The 22,565-nt window shown below is 38.2% G+C and overlaps 1 pseudogene; it reads right to left on the reverse strand.

Moving 5' to 3' along the window:
• Window positions 1–20,303: 20,303 nt before the first annotated feature.
• Window positions 20,304–21,813, reverse strand: LOC134484510 (glutaredoxin-1-like; annotated as a pseudogene).
• Window positions 21,814–22,565: the final 752 nt, after the last annotated feature.

Genomic DNA, 22,565 nt, shown 5'->3' on the forward strand with positions numbered 1-22,565 from the left:
TCTCGGTAGCAGCGAACCAAAATTAGGAAGATGCTTGGAGAATTAAGCCAGCATAGAAAGCTTTTGTCATGGGGACCTCACAGTCTCATGCAATTTTTCTGGCTCTTCAAGAGCTATTTGAGCATAAGAAACTAAAAATAAAAAGGAGCGCCATAGGGAGATTTTTAAATGAATGTGAAGTCATTGCCCCTGGTTCATAGTCTCTGGTATTCTTACTGTGGCAAGTTGGGAAAAAGTAGGGAAAGACCTTGATTTTGCCTGGGAACAGGGGACTCTCAGACCTGGGATCCATCCACTGTGTTGCTTAGCAAGTAGTTGCCTTGAAGATCAAAAAGGTTGTCAGACAACTATAGAGAAGGGGCAAGGTGCCCTAGAAATGCTTCAAATGAAGAGGTCAGAAAAGCAGGGAAGCACAAAGGAGATAGACTCATTAAAGACAGATACAGAGGAAGAAACAGACAAAACAGATTCAGAAGAAGAGTTACAAGAGTTGACAGATCAAATGTGGAAACAGTCTCTAAGGAATAGAGAGAAGAAGAAAAGAAAAAAGCCTAAAATGACGGAGTAACTTCCTGGGCAGTTCTCCTCCGCTTCTCCTCCCTAAAATGTTGTAGAAGGAGGAAGTAGAGTTTTGGGTAGTACATTCTGCCCAGAAGTCTGGAAGCCAGTCCACACAGAACTGCATCTGTCCTATCCTGTTTATGCCGATGCTAATCAACAAAGGTATCATGAGCCTTTAGACTTTAAGGTGATCAAGACCCTGATGGAATCAGTCGGGACATATGGCATTATGGCCTCATTTACCATAGCTCAGGTTGAGGTCTTACACAGATTTTGCATGACTTCTAGTCATTAGACTAACCTTGCTTGGGCCTGTCTTTGTCTGGGACAGTATTTGGACTGGAGAGCTTTTCTTATTGAGTTTGTCAAAGAACAGGCTGCCGCTAACTTAGAAGTGGGGGGTGGCCAAGCTGCCTGGGATAGATATATGCTGCTGGGTTAGAAATGCTTTGCCAATGCTCAGACAGTGTATCCAGTACAGGTTTACCAGCAGATTAATGAAGTTGAAACAAAGGCATGAAAATCCTTAAATAATAAGGGAGAAGTGAATGGAAACCTCATCAAGATCCTTCAAGGACATATGGAGCCATTCTCTGACTTTGTAGCCTAATTAGTGGTAGCAGCAGGGAGAGTCTTTGGCGACCCTAATATGATTATGCCCTTAATTAAATACTTGGCCTATGAGCTTTGCACAAAGGAATGTAGAGCTGCTATCATTCCTTACAAGAATAAGGGACTTGGAGCTTGGATGAAGGTCTTTAGAGAAATAGGGGGACCTTTGATTAATGCTGGACTTGTGGGTGCTGTTATGCAGATGAAGCAGAGAAAAGGAGGAAGCTCAGGAGCATATGTTAAGTGTGATCAACAGGGGCACCTAAAAAGGCAATGTACAGAAAGGAGAAGTCTATTCAGTACAGTAAGTGGCCAATGCCCAAGGCAACAAGGGCTGTGTCCCAATTGCAAAAATGGGAACTATTGGGCTCTTGAGTGCCACTCGGTAAAAGAAATCAATGGGCAGCCTCTTAGCTTGGGTTTTGGTGGAGCATGTCCAAAAAATGGACTGTGGTGCCCATTGCCCCAGGTCCCACAAATCTATGGGCCAGTCGACAATCAGGATGTAGAATAGAGTCACAAGAGATGGCCGTCCCTTCGAAATCTGAGGGGCCAAGGAGAGCCACTAAGGGCTCCATAGGACTGGACATCTGCTCCACCACCAGACCCGTACTAACTCTTTGGATGGGGTTCCAGTTGATAGAAACGGATTTTAAAGGACCCCTTGAACATGGCACAGTAGGGTTACTTATAGGGAGACATCTTCAAATTTAAAAGGACTACACGTCTATCCAGGAGTTATTGACCCAGATTATACTGGGGTAGTCAAGATCAAGGTAGAATCAACAAAAGGGATTACTGCCATTTCCCCTGGGGACAGAATAGCCCAAATATTACTTTTTCCTAGCCTTCATGAAAGATTTGTAGCCCAGTCTAGAGGGAGAGGAGAGAATGGTTTCAGTTCCACAGGCTCCAACCTGACATTTTTAGCCTTGGGTTTAAACCAACGCACAGTAATGGAGCTAAGGTTAGATGGTAAAAGGATCCTAGGACTATTGGATACAGGGGCCAATAGAAGTATAACAGCTAAGAAAGATTGGCCCTCTAGATGACCAGTACAGGCCTCATCTCAAACTTTACAAGGTCTCGTTTATGCAACAGATCCTGATATAAGTGCAAGAAAACTGAGTTGGAGAGATCAGGAAGGGCATTCAGGAGTTATGCAACCCTATGTGTTGCATTTGCCCATTTCCCATTGGGGGAGAGATTTGCTAAAAAATATGGGTTTCAAATTGACCACTGAGTATTCTGAAACTTCACTAAAGACTATGAAACATATGGGCTATTTTCCCAGTAAGGAATAGGGAAATACCTGCAGGGTAGGACTAGCCATATAACTGCCCAAAAGAGAGAAAGGAATCAGGACCTGGGTTTTTCCTTGGGGCCACTGGGAAAGGGTTCCCATTATCTGGAAAACAGGAGAGCCAGTGTGGGTTCCTCAGTGGCTGCTTTTTTCTGAGAAGCTTGCCACAGGTAAAGCTGACTACGAAGCATATAGAACCATCAGTATCACCTTGGAATACCCCAATGTTTGTGATTAAAAAGAAATCAGGGAAATGGAGACTGTTGCATCATTTACAAGTTATTAATCAACAGATGCAAATCATGGGCCCAGTGCAATGCGGGCTTCCTCTTTTATCCTGTGCACCATCCTGTTGGCCTGTTGTAGTGATTTATATGAAAGATTTCTTTTCCTCCATACCTCTTTGTCCTAGGGAGAGTGAAATATTTGCTTTTACTGTTCCATCATGCAATCATGAAACCTGAGCAACGATATGGATGTGTAGTTTTACCACAGGGCATGGCCAATAGCCCTTCTATGTGTCAACTTTTTTGTGGGCAACGCCATCGCCTCAATAAGACAGAAGTTTCCTGCACTGAGATTCATCCATTTTATGGATGATATCCTTTTAACTTCAAAGAATGAAGAGATTTTAGATTTAGCTAGTGGAAATTTAGTTAAATTGCTAGAAGGCAGGGGACTGTTTATTGCCCCGAAAAGTTACAAATGGACAATCTTGTAAATTATTTAAGAGCAAAAATAAGTCCTTATACCATTATCCCCCAGAAGTTTGAATTGAGGAAAAATAAGTTAAGACTCTTAATGATTTTCCCAAATTACTAGGAGATATTAATTTGGTCTGATGTTATTTAAAATTACCAAATTATGAAGTAAAATCAATGTATAATACTATAGTTGGGATTCGGCCTTGGCTTCTCCTAGACAATTATCTGATGAAGCACGGGAGCTTTAAAGAAGGTTGAAAAAGGATTACAAGGCAAATTTACATCGATGGAAAGAGGGTGCAGACATTGTGCTATCCATTATAGACACCTACATGCAGCCCACAGGATTGTTGTGGCAAGAATGCCCTCTGCTTTGTGTTTATCCCAAGGAATCTCTAGGTAAATCAGTAGAGTATTATCCTACAGCAGTTGCACGATTACCCCTGAATGGGATCCAACAGTGCATACAATTTTTTGGTGTTTTCCCAACCTCGATCATAGTGCCCTGTACAGGTCAGCAGATGAAGATCATGTGTGGCACTGTCGATGATTAGGGTATATTATGCTGTGGATTCCATGGAGAGATAGATAGTCATTATCCAAAACACTCTTTGCTATCCTTCTTTAAAGAACAATCCATGATCTTTCTAAGGTTACCTCCAGTGTTTCTATACAGGGGGCGCCAAACATTTTTACAGATGGATCCAAAAATGGCTGTGGAGCTTATGTGATTAACCATCAAGACCCAATTTTGTGTCAATATCAACCCGGGTTTCCACAAATAATTGAACTCAAAATTGTTCCTTTGGCTTTAATTTGCTCTCTGATTCATCATATCTGTTAATGCAGTTAAGATATTAGAAGTGGCTGGCCCTATTAAAATTAGCAGCACGGTATGCCAGCTACTGAGGGAACTTCAGGAATTGATCTGGAAAAGAGGTCACAAGTTTTTTGTCCTACATATTAGAGCTCATAAAGGTTTGCCTTTTCCTCTAAGTGATTGAAATGATCTCATGGATAGATGTACCCTCATGGAGTTCATCTTCTTAAGCTCATCACTGGATCAAGCCTGACAGTTTCATCAACAATTTCATGTGCCTACTGAGACCGTAGAGCAGAAGTTTCATCTGTCTTGAGCAGATGCTCGACAGATAATTTTAGGATATCAGCAGTGTATTACCTTTCACCATCCCCCTAGTGTAGGGGTTAATCCTAGAGGCCTCTTGCTCCTAAAGATTTGGCAAATCGATGTAACACACATATCTGGATTTGGGGCTATAAACTACATTCATGTTTCTGTGGATACTTGTTCAGGTGTCATTCATGCTACTCCTATGAGTGGAGAAAATGCACGCAATGTTATTGGACATTACCTTTAAGCCTGGGCTGCTTGGGGAAACCCTCAACACTTAAAAACTGATAATGGCCCAGAATAAATTGCCAAATCTTTCAAATCCTTTTATAAACAGATGGATGTGCAATTGAGCCATGACCTGCCTTATAATCCCCAACATCGTGGTATTGTTGAGCAAGCACATCATACCTTGAAGAAATGCATAATTAAACAAAAAATGGGAATAGGCCATGGTAGATCCCTGAGGGAACAGATATCCTTAGCCCTTTTTACTCTTAATTTTTTTTTTTAATTTTTGATTATGATGCCCTTTCTGCAGCTGACCGACATCAGTGTCGGGCAGGCACGTTGAAGTGTTATGTGAAATGGAAAGACGTGATCACTGGCTTATCGCATGTGCCAGATCCCGTGTTGGCATGGACAAGAGGGTCTGTTTGTGTGTTTCCTCAGGACCGCCAAGATCCGTTTTGGGTCCCTGAATGATTTACCAGAAGGTGGAACACTAATGAAGATCCTGCTGTTGGTGACACTTCTCAGTGTGACCCAAATGCTGATCCAAATGGAACCCGTGTGCGGGATACTATCAGTGTTCCCAAGACTAATGCCGATATGTCTTGACTTTTAAATCCACTCCTCTAATTTGTCTAATTAGTTGTCAAGTTATCTTCTAGGTAATTGGACAGAAGAATTCGATTTCTTAATGGATCAGCTACGTGTAGCCATCATGACCGTGAACTCCACACCTGCAGATGCTAGACTGCCATGGAATTTTCATCTTGGATTGCTGCTGCTATGAATCATCTGAGGGAGTGGACGGGTATGGGAACCCTAGCTGGACTCTTGCTGCTGGTCTCCCTAGTGCGCCTGTGGTGTCTCTGTAGATTGAGGTTTGTTTATAGGTGTCACGTGGTTACGGCGGTACAGTATTTGCAGCCATTGAAGCAGGACAGTCCCCTCAAGCCTGGCTTAAGGTCATTCAGAAGACCTTTTTGTACCTCACGCCTGAGTATGTGTGAGTGACCCTCCCAGTGATGGGCAACCTCCCTTCTACCTAAGTCATTGAACCTTGTGGGAGATAAGGTGCCTGAAGATTGGTTTAATGAACAGATGTTCTTAAGACAGGGGGTGGAGGGGGGACTCCATGCTCAGTGGTGACTTTGCCTGCTTAAATAATTTAACAAAAAGAGGGAACTATAGGCAGCTGCGACATGGCACACATCAAATATGGCACTGTTTTCCGCCTTCCACCCTCCAAATGGTGAGCGCTCCTTGTAGTAACCAAGTCCTTATTTGGCTATGCCTGCCTGGCCTGCTAGCTTCCGCATAGTGACAGCCTATGGGCATGACCCATGTAGCTTGCTGGGATTGGCCAACACTGATTATTTAAGTGTGCTCCGTGCGTTCCCCAGGGTCAGAATATTGTATCTAGGTTCCTGAGTAAATCTTCTTTAAGAAGATCTTCTTTGGTCATGTCTTCCTTGCTGGTCAAGGTTGGGCATGACAAGGGACTTGGTGAATATTCCTCAATGTGTCCTCAAAAATGTTGTTTTCCAATTCCATTCTCTATAATGATTTTTGTCACAAAGGGGGCCCAAGTACAGAGTGAGTATAACAGTGTAAATCCTGTGTACCTACTTCAAATGATAAACTCCCAAATCCTTATTTTATCAAAAAATTATCAGACATCATGAATGCAAAGGACAACATGGACTATTGAATTCAGTTTCTTGTCGCATTTGATATCAGTACTACACTATTGAGCTTCCAGTATCTCAGTGGCCAGACTTGAGGTTTTTGGATGTTTTAATATAAGTCTATATTAAGGGCAAACATATATACCGGATGATGGGAAGTGAGAAGAATGGCTTGAGGACCAGTTAAACATCTACTTCAATAAGTTTATAAAAACAGGAAGGAGTATTTTTGAAATGGTCATTTGTCAGTTCTTGACATAGATGGGTAGAATTCATGTTAACATTCCACTTCACCACATAGGTGTAGGAGCCACCAAAAGTACAAATGTATATATCAGTAAAAAAAAAATAGATAAGATTGATGAAGGTAAGAAGTGCATTCTGCCAGGAACCTGATTTAAATATTTCCTGAGAGACACAGATACAGCACGTCAAATACATAAGTGAATGCTAGTAGTAAACCAGTGAACTGAAAACCGACCTCTTGTTCATAAAATTTGGAAAAGGATAAAGGAGCTGAGACTGCTTTCAAACCCGTACGAACAACAATGCCAATGAACCAGAGCTTTCTCATACTATACCAACATACAAAAAAAGTACGTGGACAGACCTATGGCTCCAAATGCATATGTGGCAGAGCATTGCCTTTTTGGGCAACATTGGAAAGAGAGGCCTTGTCCTCCACAGTTTGTCTCCCAGTTCAAGGGAATGTCATGCGGCAGAAAAGCTGGTTAGAGAAGAAGGAATGGAACATGTAGGGATCTTATGGGCAGGAAACTGGGAAAGGAAATAATATTTTAAATGTATATATAGAAACATGTAGTTCAAAAAGAAAAAAAAATTGTTAAAAAATATAAAAAAACCATGAATGATATAAAAGAGAAGAAAGCTGCCAAGTAATCTCACATATTGACTCAGAAATCTGAAGTGGTAGTCAGGTTAATACTGTATAAAGACAGAGATGATGAGGGCTCAAACAGAAGCACTTCTCTCTCACAGATATCAGTGTCAGACACAAAGTGCACTATAGGTTTCCAAAGCATTGAGGAGCTTAACTTGAGTTAGGGACACAATACTTGTTTTTCCCTTCTTCCTTATGACCTTTTCTTTATGACAAAAATAGTATATTCATGAGCTCTCAGGAAATCAACAGTGCCATTCATAACACTTGGTTTTGGAATAAAGAAATGTATGATATAAACCCTCTGACATCCAGGAACCATAAGAACAGGGAAGTCCAGTGCTTCTGTGAAGTTTCCAGCTCTTGATTCCCATATGTGGAAGGCTCAGATCAAGTCTATCTCTTCAGCGATACCACTCAAACCCTACAAAGGGCTCTCTGATCTTTCCCAAGTACCACTTATTTCTTCTTTTTTTTTTAATACTGAGACAGAAGGCTAGATTCCTTCTCCTCATCTCTGATCTCTTCATCCTGTTTGTTCCCACTCCCAAATGGGTGTTTACTCTGAATAAGTGGCCAATTAGTAAACAGGAGAGGTACTGAAGGAATATCCCAGAGGCTGTTCCTGTCAGGGCAATACTTGTTACATCACAGATGAAACTAGGGCTCTCCAGTTACAACAGATTTTTCATGGAGGGCCTAATGATAATGTCACTGAGAAATGCCATGGCCTACCTGCTGAACATGTTTCCTTACATTGACCCGATTTGAGGGTGTCCTTTCCAGGAGTGTCTCCTGATGCACACTTGAAACATTTACGTACTCCATCTCTCTAAAGCTAGAGACTTCTCTCTGCTTCACTAGTGATTTGATGCTCTGAATGGGGAAAATTAGTCAAGGTCTTGGCCTGGGTAGAAAAGATTTAGGAACATGGAGTGTAAGAGATTCTTCTAGATAATACTTATATTCCCAGGTTCATTCCTGTGACTCAGTTCAATATTCTAGGTTTTCTCTGTTACCCAAAGGCCAGTATTTTCCCTACAGACGTTTAGTTGAATGAGTATTGTATTTCAATCTCTTATTGATAATTCGTTGATAGGTGACTTTGTAAATATTCCTCAATGTATACTCAAAAATTGTTTTCCAATTCCATTTTCTGCAATGGTTTTGGTCACAAAAGGGGCCCAGCTAAAAAGTGAGGATAAAAGTGTAAATACTGTGTCCCTACTTCAAATGGTAAACTCTGAAATCTTTATTTTATAGAAAAATTACAGGACATCAGGAAGGCAAAGAACAACATGTACTATTGAGTTAGGTTTCTTGTCCAATTTGATATCAATATTACACTATCTAGCTTCCAGTGTTGCAAAGGACAAAAGTAAGATACCAGATAATGTGCAGGAAGAAGAATTGCTTGAGGGCCAGTTAAAGGCCTAGTTCAATAGATTTATAAAAACAGGAGGGGATTCTTTTAGAAATTGTCATTTGTGAATTCTACACTCTTGAAATAGTGGGGCAGAATCCATGTTAACATTCCTCTTAACTACATAGGTGTAGGATCCACCAAAAGTATATATGTATATATCAGCCAACAAAACTAGATAAGATTGATGAAGGTAAGAAGTGAATTCTACCAGGAACTGGATATGGATATTTCATGAGAGACACAGATACAGCATGTCAAGTACAGAAGTGAATCCTAGTAGCAAATTAGTGAACTGAAAACGGACCTGTTCTTGGTAAATTTTGAAATAGGATTAGAAGAGCTGAAGGTGCTTTCAACCCCATAGGTACAACAATGCCAATGAACCACCACTTTATCATACTCGATCAAAATACAAAGAACGTACATTGAACCTATGGCTCAAAATGCATATGTGGAAGATGAGTTTTTGAGCAACATAGGAAAGAGAAGCCCTTGTTCTCCCTAGTTTGTCTCCCAGTTTAAGGGAATGTCATGCAGCAGAAAGGCTGGTTAGAGAAGAAAGAAATAGAATGATTAGGGATCTTATGGGCAGGGAACTGGGAAAGGAAATAATATTTTAAATGTAAATATAGAGACCTCCAATTAAAAAATCAATAAATTTCGCTAAAAAATTAAAAAAATGAATGATATAAAAGAAAAGAAAGCTGCCAATAATCACACATATTGACTCAGAAATCAGAAGTGATAGTCAGAGTCATACTAGTGGAAAGTCAACTAGAAGCACTTCTTTCTTCCAAATATCAGTGTCAGACACAAACTGCACTATAGGTATCCAAAGCATGGGGGAGTTTCTTCGGAGCTAGGGACCCAATATTTGTTTTTCACTTCTTCCTTAGGACCTTTTCTTCTTGACAAAAAGAGTAAAGGTCATGAACTCTCAGGAAAACAACTGTGTCCTTCACAACACTTGGCTTTTGGAAGTAAAAAATGAATGATGTAAACTTTCCAGGAACCATAAGAACAGGGAAGTCCAGATGCTTCTGAGGGTTCCCCAACTCCTGATTCCTTTCTGTTGGAGGCTCAGATCAAGGGTATCTCTTCAGCGAATCCACTAAAACCCTATACATGTCTCACTGAGCTTTCCATAGGACCATATATTTATTCCTTGTTTTTTATACCAAGACAGAGGGCCAGCTTCTTTCTCCATATTTCTGATCTCTTCATCCTCTTTGTTATTACTCCACAATTTGCTATGAATTAGAGGCCAATTAGTAAAACCTAGAGTTACTGAAGTAATATCTGAGAGGCAGTTGCAGTCACGACAACACTTGTGACGTCGTAAAAGAAGCTAATGCTCTCCAGGTTACAAGAGTGTTTTCAGGGAGGTCCTATTGATAATGTCAGTGAGAACTCCCATTTCCCACCTGCTGAAGATCTTTCCTTATATTGACCAGATTTGAGCTGGCACTTTCCAGGTATGTTTCCTGTGACACAGTGGAAACCCTTATGTACTCCATCTCTCTAAAGGTAGAGACTTCTTTCTGCTTCACTAGTGGCTACATGCTCGGATTGCAGAAAGTTATTAAGGGGCATTGCATGGGTAAAAAAGATTTAGGAACATGGAGTGTAGGAGATTCTTCTAGATAATACTTTTATTCTATATATCATAGGTTCATTCTTGTGACATACAGTTCAATTTTCTAGGGTTTCTCCATTTCTCAAAGGTCAGTATTTTCCCTACAGACCTTGAATAGAATGAATATTGTATTTCAATTTCTTATTGTAAATTACTTGATAAGGAACTTTGTAAATTTTCCTCAATGTGTACTCAAAAATTTTGTTTCCCAATTCCAATTTCTTCAATGATTTTGGTCACAAGTGGGTCCAGCTATATAGTGAGTATAAAACTCTAAATACTGTGTAGCTACTTCAAATGATAAATTCCCAAATCCTTATTTTTTCAAAAAATTACCAGACATCAGGAAAGCAAACGACAACCAAACAATATAAGATTTATGAAGGTAAGAAGTGCATTCTGCCATGAAACAGAAAAAGATATTTCCTGAGAGACACAGATACAGCATGTCAAATACAGAAGTGAATGCTAGTAGCAGACTAGTGAACTGAAAATGGACCTGTTCTTAGTAAACTTGAAAAAGGATTAGAAGAGCTGAAGGTGCTTTCAACCCCAAAAGAACAACAATGCCAATGAACCAGAGCTTTCTCATACTATACCAATATATAAAGAAAGTACATGGACTGAGCTATGGCTCCAAATGCATATGCGGCAAAGGATTGCATTTGTGGGCAACATTGGAAAGATAAGCCCTTGTCCTCCCTGTACATCTTTCAGTTCAAGGGAATGTCATGTGGGAGAAAGTCTGGTTAGAGAAGAAGGAAATGGGAATGTTTAGGGATCTTATGGGCAGAACACTGTGAAAGAAAATAATATTTGAAATTTAAATATAGAAACATCCAGTTAAAAAAAGCAATAAAATTTGCTAAAAAAATAAAAAAAAGAAAGGAAATCTGCCAAGAAATCACACATAATGACTCGTAAATATGAAGTGGTAGTCAGAGTAATACTAGTGGAAAGACTGAGATGATGAAGTCTCAACTAGAAGCACTTCTGTCTCCATAATATTAGTGTCAGACACAAACTACACTATAGGTGTCCAAAGCATGGTGTTTACTCTGAGCTAGCAACACAATATTTGCACCTCCCTTCTTCATTAGTACCTTTCTTCTTGACAAAAAGAGTAAATGTCATGAGCTCAGGATAACAACTGTGCTCTTCACAATACTTGGCTTTTGTAATAAAGAAATGAATGATATAAACTCTCTGAATTTTAGGAATCATAAGAACAGGGAAGTTCAGATGCTTCTGAGAGGCTTGTAGCTCATGATTTCCATATGTGGAAGGCTCAAATCAAGGCTATCTCTTTAGCGATCCCGCACAACTCCTATCTTGTCCTCATTGATCTTTCCAAAGACCACATATGTCTTCCTTTTCTTATACCAAGACAGAAAGCCAGCTTAATCCCCTTCTCATATCTCTTCATCTTCTTTTTTCTCACTCCCAAATGACTGTTTACTGTAAATTAGAGGACAATTAGTAAACCCCAGAGGTAATGAAGGAACATCTAAAGATCAGTTGCAGTCACAGCAACACTTGTAACATTATAGATAAGCTATGGCTCTCCAGGATAATAAAGATTTTTCATGAATGAACTAATGATGATGTCTCTAAGACCTGCCATGGCCTTTGGTAAAAGAGCTTTCCTTACATTGTGCAGATTTGAGGGTGCCCTTTTCAGGTATGACACAGTGGAACTGTTTACATACTCCATCTCTCTAAAGCTAGTGACTTCTCTTTGCTTCATTAGTGGCTATATGCTCTGAATGGATAAAGTAAGTCAGAGGTTTGGCATGGGTCCCAAAAATCTAGGAATATGGAGTGTAGGAGATTCTACTGGATACTATTTTTATTCCCAGTTCCATTCCTCTGGTCTATAGTTCAATTTCCTCAGATATCTCTCTTTTCCAAAGGCCAGTACTTTCCCTAAAGACCTTTAATTGAGTGATTATTTTATTACATTTTCTTTCTGTACATTCCGTGATAGTGGACTTTATATAAATTGCTGAATGTGTACTCAAATGTTCTATTATCCTATTACATTTTTTGCTATGATTTTGAAACAAAGGGGACCCAGTTGTAAAGTGAATATAACAGAGTAAAATTTTTATATTTACTTAAATGATAAACTCCCACATCCTTATTTTATCCAAAAAATTACCACACATTAGTAAAACAAAGGACAACATAGACTATATAAGGCGGCTCTGCAATCGCATTAGATAGCAGTTCTCTAATATCTACCTTCCTGTATTTCCAGGGCCAAACTTGAGGGTTTTGGATGTTTTAACATGATTCTTTACTCAATCAAAACATAAGGTTCATGACATTGGCTGGGAGAGGAGTGGCTTGAGGTCCACAGAATCTTCTACTTCAGTACGTTCATAAGAATACGATGGAGTCTATTTGGCTTCATCATTTGTGGATTCTAAATTCTTAACCTAGTTGCCAAGAATCCATGTTAAAAATATACCAAACACCATAGCTGTACAAGGGATCAAATATATCCTAGCCATTCTGATTGGTGTGCTATGAAATCTCAGGATTTATTTTTTATTTCCATTTACTTGATGGGTAAGGATGTTGATATTCCTCAGTTGAGAATTCATTGTTTAGCTCTACACACACACACACACACACACACACTCACACACACAAACACACACACAAACACACACACACACAAACACACACTCAGCAAAATTGTAGATACGAGTGATGAAGCTAAGGAGTCTATGCTGCCAGTGAACTGAAAACGGACATCTTGTTGGTTGTGTTTGAGAAAGGATTAGAAGAGCTGAAGGTGCTTTCAACCCCTTAAGAAAAACATTGTAACTGAACCAGAGATTTCTGGTCCTAAGCCAATATTCAAAGACTATACATGGACAGAACTATGGCTCCAACTGTGTATGTGGCAAAGGACGGCCTTGTTGGTCACCAATGGAAGGAGAAGTCCTTGGTACTCACTGGGTTTGACTCCAAGTTCAAGGCAATGTCAGGGGGCAGTAAGGTGGGTTATAGAAGAAGGAGAGCAGAATCGGATAGGGCAATTATGGAAAAGAAACTGGGAAAGGAATTAACATCTGAAATGCAAATGTAGAAATATCCAATTAAAAAAGCAATAAAATTTTATAAAAAATTTTTTAAAAAAATGAAAGAAAGAAAAGAAATCTGACAGCTAATCAAACCTATTGACTCAGAAATCTAAAGAGTCATTGTCATGGAATGGTATTCAGAGTAATACTAGTGGAAAGACTGAAATGAAGAAGTCTCAACTAGAAGCTCTTCTCTCCCAGATATTAGTGTCAGACACAAACTGCACTATAGGTATCCAAAGCATGGAGGCATTTACACTGAGCCCCAACAAGGCTATTCACTGCTACATATGCAGTTGGAACCCAGGGTCAGATCATGTATAGTCTTTGGTTTGTGGTTTAGTACCTGGAGGATCTGGTTGACTGGCAGTTTTTCTTTTGAAGTTGCAAGTTCCTTCAGCTTCTTCAGTCCTTCCTTTCATTCCTCCAAAGGATCGTCTCTCTGTTTCACATGCTCTGGCTGTCTCTCTCAGGAGGGATCTATATACAGTTCCTGCCAGCATGCACTTCTTAGCATCATCAATCTTATCAAGTTTGGAATATATATATATATATATATATATATATATATGTATATATATATATATATATATATATATTATATATGTGTGTGTGTGTGTGTGTGTGTGTGTGTGTATGAATGTGTGTGCCACATGAGCAGTAGACTCTGAATGGCCATTCCTTCTGTATCCTAAAAGCAATGTCACCCTACTCCTATTATGGATATTTTAAGGAAGGAGTGAATTATCTGTATTTTGGCCCTCCTTCTTGAGTTTCATGCGGTCTGTGCATTGTATGTTAGGTAATTTGAGCATTTGGGCGAAAATCGACCTATCAATGAGTGCATACTTTTTGTGTTTTTCTGTGATTGGGAAACATCATTCAGGATGATATTTTCTAGGTCCATCCATTTGACTATGGATTTCATGTACTCATTGTTTGTGATAGCTAAGTAGTATTACTTTGTGTAAATATATGTCGTTTTCTGTATCCATTCCTCTGGTGAAGGGCATCTGGGTTCTTTCCAGCTTCTGAATATTATGAATATTATGAATAAGGCTAATATGAACATAGTGTAACATGTGTGTTTGTTGTACGTTGAAGCATCTTTTGGGTATATACCCAGGGGAGGTATATCTGGGTCCTCAGGCAGTGCAATGTCCAGTTTTTGAGGAAATTCATGACAGATTTTCAGAGAGTTTGTACCAGTTTGCAATCCCAACAACAATGGAGGAGTGTTCCTCTTTCTCCACATCCTCTCCAGCATCTACTATAATCTGAGTTTTTGATCTTAGCAATTCTGACTGAAGTGAGGTGGAATCCCAGGGTTGTTTTGATTTGCATTTACCTGATGACTAAGTATGTTGTACATAACAGAAAACATTTTAAGAAATGATGCTACCCTAACGGTTGCTCTGGATATAGCTGAGTGCCAATTGATCCATTTCTAACTCTTTCTTAAAAGTTCAAGTCCAAGTGCATCAAGGAAATCTATATAAAATCATATACACTGAAACCAACAGAAGGGAAAGTGTCCGAAAGTGCCTAAAACACATTTGCACAGGAGAAAATTTTTAGAACCAAATACCAAAGGTTCAGGATCTATGATCACCAGTCAATATATGAAAACTCGTCAATGTCAAAATTTTCTTTAAAGCAAAGTAAACTGCCAATAAGACAAAACAGAAATCTACACATTTGGAAAAGACTTTAAACAACCCTATATCTGGTAGAGTGCCATAATAAAACATATAGAAATAATTCAGAAAGGTAAATTCCCACACAACCAAGTAACCCAACTTTTAAACTGGATTAGAAGGCTATACCAAGTATTTTCAACTGAGGAATCTCAGTAGCTGAGAGACACATCAAGAAATGATCAACATCCTTAGTTATCAGAAAAATGCAAACTGCAATGAACTTTGAGTCTACATTACACCAGTGTGACTAAGACAAAAATCTAATGCAGTAGCAGAGTATGCTAGGGTGTAGAGAAAGTGGAACACTCCTCCACTGCTGGTGGGATTGGTATCTTTATAGCCACTTTGGATATCAAAGTGGAGGTTCAGAGAATGTTGCAAATACCATTGCCTGAAGACCCAGCTTTACCACTCACTTCAATGCAAATACTCAAAGATGATCCACATATAACAGTGACATGTGGTTGAACATGTTCATGACAGCCTTACTTACATTAATCAAATGCTGGCAATAATCGTGACATACATCAACTCAACTTAGGAATATATACAGAAATTGTGCTATATTTAAACAAAGAAATACTACTCAGGTTTTTAAAATTAGGAAACCAAGAACTCTGTAGGCAAAGGGATGGACCTGGAAATTAGTGAATTACAGAGATCAAAAGGACATAACATGGGATGTACTTAGTGAGAAGTGGATGATAGCCCCAAAGATCAGTATACCCAATACACAAATCATTTATCACATGGAGTGTAACATGTTAGAAGGCCAAACTGTGGATTCTTGCAACCCACTTATAAGAGAGAACAAAAAGATAATGGAAGACAGAGGAATGGAGGGACCTTGCTAGAAGTAGAGAAGGATGGACAAAATAAGGAAAGTAGAAACAATATAAAGAGAAAAGAGAGAAATCTAGAGGAAAATTGGGATAAATAAAAATAAGCATTAGTGGTGGGTGTTGAACTTGGGTATCCCAAGGAAAGTCACAGATGCCAGGTATGCAAGAGGGTCCCATAAATTTAGTGGGATGGTGGTAGTTGAAATACTAAGCACCAAAGAGATAGAACCACAAGAGTCTGCCTCCTGTAGCTAGACATGCCCACCCGTGAAGAGCAGGTGATGCCCACACAGTTCAAAATCTTTAACCTATAAATGTCCAAAGTCTAAAAAAATTCAAAGACAAAAAAAGGAGCAGAGACTGAAGGAAAGGCAATCCAGAGACCACCCGACCATAAGAACAATTTCATCCACAGACTCCAAATCCTCAGACTTTTCCTGATGTCAAGTTGTGCTTGCAGATAAGATCCTAATATGTCTGTCCTCTGAGGAACTCTGTCATCACCTGGTGGTGACAGATTCACATACAGATAACCACTTAACAGAAACTGAGAGCCAGAAAAGAATGGTTAGGGCATTGCCTGAGGATCTGAAGGGGATTGGAACCTAATAAGAAGAACAACACTATCAATTACGTTTACCCTCCAGAGGCTCAGGAAATTTACCACAAACTAGTGTATTCTTGGGCCAGGCCATGGCTTCTGCTACATAGATCATAGAGCATATGGAGAAGACAACTGTCTCTTCTTCCATCTCTAGGAAGGGAGTCAGTTGGTCCTGTGGAGACGTCATATCCCAGAGAAGGGGGATGGTAGAGGACTAAAGTGGAAGTGGGTATATAGATGGGGAGCACCATCTTAGAGTGAAAGAGGTTCTTAATGGATTGGGTGATACAAGGAGGAAAGACAAATTGGGGAAATGACGTTTGAAATGTAAACAAATGAATAGATTATTGTAACAAACGAATAATATAATACATTTATGTTTCCAACAAAGACATTCACATCTCACTCCTTAAGGACTATATAGTCATTATCTGTACTACAGGTTTACTGAAAGCTGAAATCTATAATTTTTGAGATTTACTTATTATTGAAAATTTACATAGATAAACCCAATCAATATTTTATCTTCTGTCCCTGTACCTATTGTTATTAACTTTGAAAAAAAATTAAAAAAATGTGTTTCTACTCCATTAGGTTTCCATTCTATGACTCAAATTTCTCTCACTTTTAGCTGTACAGCTCTATATTTCCTCCATTGTCGCCCTCTTCCCTGTCTCTTCACATTTGACATTCCTGTTCCTGACAGTGTCCCTCAGTAATTCATAATTGCACTTGTACTTCCCAAAATGAGGACAACGGACACTAAACTGATCATACAGATACACAGTTTGCTGAATTAACATACAGATTAAGTGAATAAGTATCCCATTTTCCCTTTTTCATCTGGGTTAAGTCATCTATGATGACTTTCACAAGACCCATTCACGGTCCTGAAAATTACATGCTTTCCTTTTCTAGTCTGTCAATGCACCATATTTTCCTTATTCATTCATTTGTTAAAGAACAACATGAATAGCTCCAAATTATCAAGGGTCTCTATAATAGAATAAATCATCATTTGGATATATATCCTCAAGTTATATCTTTAGGTGTATCCGTTTCTACATTCATGAAGAAACATCGTACTGATTTCTAAAGTTGCTGTAGAAGTTTGCATTTCCAAAAGGAGAATAGCAATATTCTCCTCTCTCAATAACACAGTAAAGATAAGTTGGCTCATGTGTTATTAAACTAAGATTTCTGAAAGGGATGAAAAAAATTCATAAAAATTTTGATTTGCATTTCTGTAATGTATAAGGATTCAATTCAATTGTGAATATTTTGTTTAGATATGTACACAATTACTTATTTTTTCTGTATGTAGAGTGTCTTTACATTATGATTTATAGAAGCCCATTTTTGAACGTGTACATGGAAACAACGCTTACTATTTTTGAAAATAGTCACTTTAAATTTACTAAGGTCAAATCATATAATGTGCTCTCACTAAACTCACAGAATTGGCAGATCTGTTGTAACTAACATAATTCATTAAGGTCACTTTGTGAAACATCCCTCTATAATGAAACATTCTCTATGTACATAATATTGAGTAATATATTTAATTGTTTTATTGTTTTGAGAATATCCACCAAAGTATTTTGATAATAATTTTCCCATTTAGTTTACCCACATCACTATATTTCTTTGAATCCTACCTTTGTATTCCTTCTACATTAAAATACTGTTTAATATCCCCATGATGATCCCTTACAAAAATTGTTCAACCCTCCAACAGAAGACACTAACTGTCCACAGTGTGTCAGTTAGGAGTAACAGCTTTCAGGCATTTACACTGCATTCTGCACTGTTGACTGTCTTGAAGCTATGCAGGGAACCACAGCTGCTATGTTTCATGAGGTCAGCACTCTGTGTTTCCTGAAGACACGATTTCCCTGTGATCACCCCCACATTTTGGGCGCCTACAGTCTCTTTACACCTTGTTTCAGGGTGGGCTTTGAGCCTTGTGGAAGGGGTATAGCATGTATATCCAACTCATCATGGCTGAAATCAATAAAATGAGGACAACAATATAGTGAATGAAAGGAAGTGTTCATTGGTGGAATGTATTAACAAGATTGTCATTACCTCTGGCCAAGTTAGTTAAAGAAAGGGTAGAATTAACAAACTTAAAGAGAAGAGAGGAGAGGTGGAGAAAAAACTTTTTATATTATAGTCCGAAATCTAGATTAATTTTTAAACCATTAATGATTTACTAGATGTATTGCATACACCAGTATTAAATCACCTCAATATGCATAATTTAAACAGCACCATACTGAACAATGACACAGAGTCGGGCCTTAATATCTCCCTCCTAAAATATCATAGGACCACATGTATTCAGTTAAAAATTTGATTATACATTTAAAGAGAATTGAATTTCTTAGACGATTCCATAAAGTAGACAAAAGGATTGAATACATTAAATTTCTATTTTGAATCTGGTATTATCCAACAGTTGACAGAGAAAAAAAGAGAGAGTGAGGCAGGGGGAAAATGAGGTAAACAGAAAGGTACAGAGAGAGGGAGAAAGAATTACAGACGACCCATAGAAAGAGAGGAAGACTGAGTATTACAGACTAATTTACACCGATACACACATATTCTCAATAAAATTTTTGTGAACAGATTCAAAACGACATTAAAAATAATGTTCAAGCTTTCCTAAAATAACAGACATACAAGTCTGACATTTAACACATACGCACACACACACACACACACACATATATATATATATATATATATATATATATATATATATATATACATATATATATATATATACACATACATACATACATATATACACATACATACATACATATATATACACATACATACATACATACATATATATATACATATATATATATATATATATATATATATATATATATATATATGTATATATATTCTTGTGGTAGGATGTTGCATCTTTATCCCAGAACTTTAATCAAGATCTATTCTTTATTGTTATTTTTTTAGTCATCTGCAGATACATCTTTTTTAGCAATGAATCCTTCTCACTGGAGACCAGAGAAGAGACGTGCAGTTCCATGGTTAATACACGTCATTGTAAGACGTCAAATCTAAATGTAAAAGTGTGAATGGAACAAATATTTTTGGACAGTGTTCTGCATGCAACTTCTTTCATAGACAGTCTTTGAAGGAGAGCTCTGTAATTTTGCATTTCATATTTGAGTTTTCTGGGACTCTGACTAGAATGTACTCACAACTGTTTGGGATTATCTTGGCAATTAACCAGTTCGTGAACAGAGCTGAATTCTTCATATGGTCTGCTGTCTCTGTTAATATTGCTACAGTGAGGAAAATCTCTGCTAAAGCTCTTCATCTGTTTTCAGACAGCATCCTCATACAAGTGTGGACTTCTGTGGGTTGTGGTAGGGAAAGTTTGAGAGCTGTAAATGCAGAAGTACATGTATGAGGAGGGAAAGGCCAGTGTGTTGATCATAAACAACTTCACAACATTCATTGTTTTAATAATCATTAGGAAGTGGACGTCTGCAAAATCACCTCAGCAGATTAGCATGTTAGAAAAACAGTAACTGATTCACAGGAGATTTAGATCCACTGGATTGTTAAATATGGGCTTAGAGGTAGAGACATATCAGCACATGAAGAATGGATAGTCAATCCTGTGTGATCTGTTAAGCTTCCCTACCCAATGGTTGCAGGCAAACAGCATCAGACTTTAGCACTGAGTAATAGAATAAAACCAATTTATTGAGAATCCCAATCATAAGAAAATAGTGACATCCTCCATGATGCACATCATCTCTCAGGTTAACTGGCATCAGCGTGATGGAATGTTTGCTGTCAGCATGGGTTTTTCCTGCCACCCCTTTCATAACTGCAGAGCTCCAATCTGCTTTAGTTAAGTCATCAGCTCCCCATTCTGTTCGAGGGAGATTAGATCACTGCATCTGTCTATGCAGTTTTTCTTTACCTATGAAGACCCAAGGAACTATTCTCACTCCAGTGAGCTGCTGTACGTAATCTTGAATCGCATTGGTGTTGTTAGTGGCTGTGATGTCTACAAATTCCAGAAGACCAAGTTTCAAAGGGAGTTGATTGAGGATTTCTTTGGTATTTTTGCATCACTAAATGTGGGCTCGATGAACAGGAACATCTTCCCTGATTGGGTCTTGCAGTTCCCATACTCTTGAACCGTGCTGTGAATTGCATGTATGTGTTATATAGCACTTACATCAAATGAAACATTTATTTATAAAGAAATAATAGCAATAATAATGGCAAAGATAATAATCTGAACCAAACAACTATCCCCAATAGTCACCAAATACAGAATCAAGGCCAACAACATAAAAACTAAGTATAAAAAATGTTTTTAAAATCATGGAATTCATTATCTCTTCTATGTGGTTTCCACTGAGATGATATTTCATGAAACCAGAGACAAATTACGTCTGATTTTCCTGATTTTCATTTCTAATCCATTGGTGAGGGTTTTCATTTCCTGAAAATCATTAGAGCAATACTGTTGATTTTCTCATTAATTTTTTCTATGTGATCAATCTTAAATTACTATACTTTAGGAATAGCTAAATATATGACCGAAAGGATACAGTATGGATACCTTTTCCATGATGAAATTGGTATACAGAGTAGGCCACACTAGACACATCGAAAGGCCATTTCACACATGTACCTCTGGCTTGCTGGGAACAATTGTGAATCTCAAGACCCTGCAAATTTCAGTGATCTATATCTGCATATGGTGTCTGGGACTACAGGATGCAACACTACACAAGAAAAAACTTGTTTCTTATGAGTTGAAAAACACATTTTATTCTGAAAAATATATATTAATTTTTTTCAAAAAGGGCTTAAATGATACAATCATAATGTAATGTGCATGACATTAACAGAACTGCAAATTCACCAAAAGAACAAAAATTTATAAAGAATGAATAACAAAACTTCCAACCAAACCAACATTACTAATACTTGAAGCAAACAAAACTCAAAACAGAAACAAAACACACTAATTAAGCTAAGCAGAATTCTCTTGCTGAAGGTTTAGCACCACAGTCGTACTCTGTGGCTGGCCTTGGGAACAGAGTGGAAAGGCAGTAAGTCAACTATTGTAATACATTTTAAAAGGTGAATCTGGCTATGCCTTTTTGGAGCCTTTACAGGTGACGGTCTTCTAAAGCTAATATGAGACTTTTACAAAATTTGATTTCTAGAATTTGAATTTCTCTTTACTGATTTCCAATAATCAACTTGAAAATCCCCCATAACAAGAACAAATTAATCCTCTGAGACTCCTACTGGATGCTCAGAAGCTCTTGATTTGCTTCATCATTTCTTTGAAACCCTCCCATGTTCATGTTCGGCATGAAGGGAATTCCAATGTCTGAATGGAAAATCACTTCCCTTTCCTACCTAGGTTACATCATTTACTTAGCTCAAATGTTTACACTCCTAAGGAGATAAACATTCCAAAAATTCATCCTCTCATATGTTCCACTAAATTTATAGCATATAATTTCAACCATTCAAAGTCATCCTCATGCACATTTCCTGAAACCCTTAGCTTTCTTCATTTTATTAACAGGTTCTGTCCCCAGTAGTCCTTGTTTACATGCAATGTTTGTCTTTTGCTTTGAACCAGCTGCTCAGACTTAGGTACAGGAACTTACCCAAGCACAAGTTTTTCCCTTTTGAATTAAACTGTTGCCAATGTGCTTTCTTAGATTTTCCAACTTGAAGAATTTTCCAAGCTCTTACTGTCCCTACAGAGTTATGTCTAGTAATGACCTGGTTCAATACTACAATCATGAGATCTGAGCAACTGCAGTTTCATAAAATCAAAATTGAAACACTACACATCCCTGAAATGCTGTTATCAAAGTGGGATTCCGTTGTTACTGTTTTCAAGTCATCCCACTTAAACTTTAAATGTAAGCATTACTCATGCACAGAATGCTTTCTCAAGAAAGGAGGAGGAATTCTAAATTTTTCATTGAGTTTGAGTTTAACTTACTTGAGGAGAATACACTTCATATCTTGTATAAATCCAGCATGCCCCACACAGCACAAAGTAAGTCAATTGTTTGTGGGTTTTGTGTGTGTGTGTGTG

The sequence above is a fragment of the Rattus norvegicus genome, chromosome Y, assembly GCF_021556685.1.
Source record: "Rattus norvegicus strain SHRSP/BbbUtx chromosome Y, alternate assembly SHRSP_T2T, whole genome shotgun sequence".
Lineage (NCBI taxonomy): Eukaryota > Metazoa > Chordata > Mammalia > Rodentia > Muridae > Rattus > Rattus norvegicus.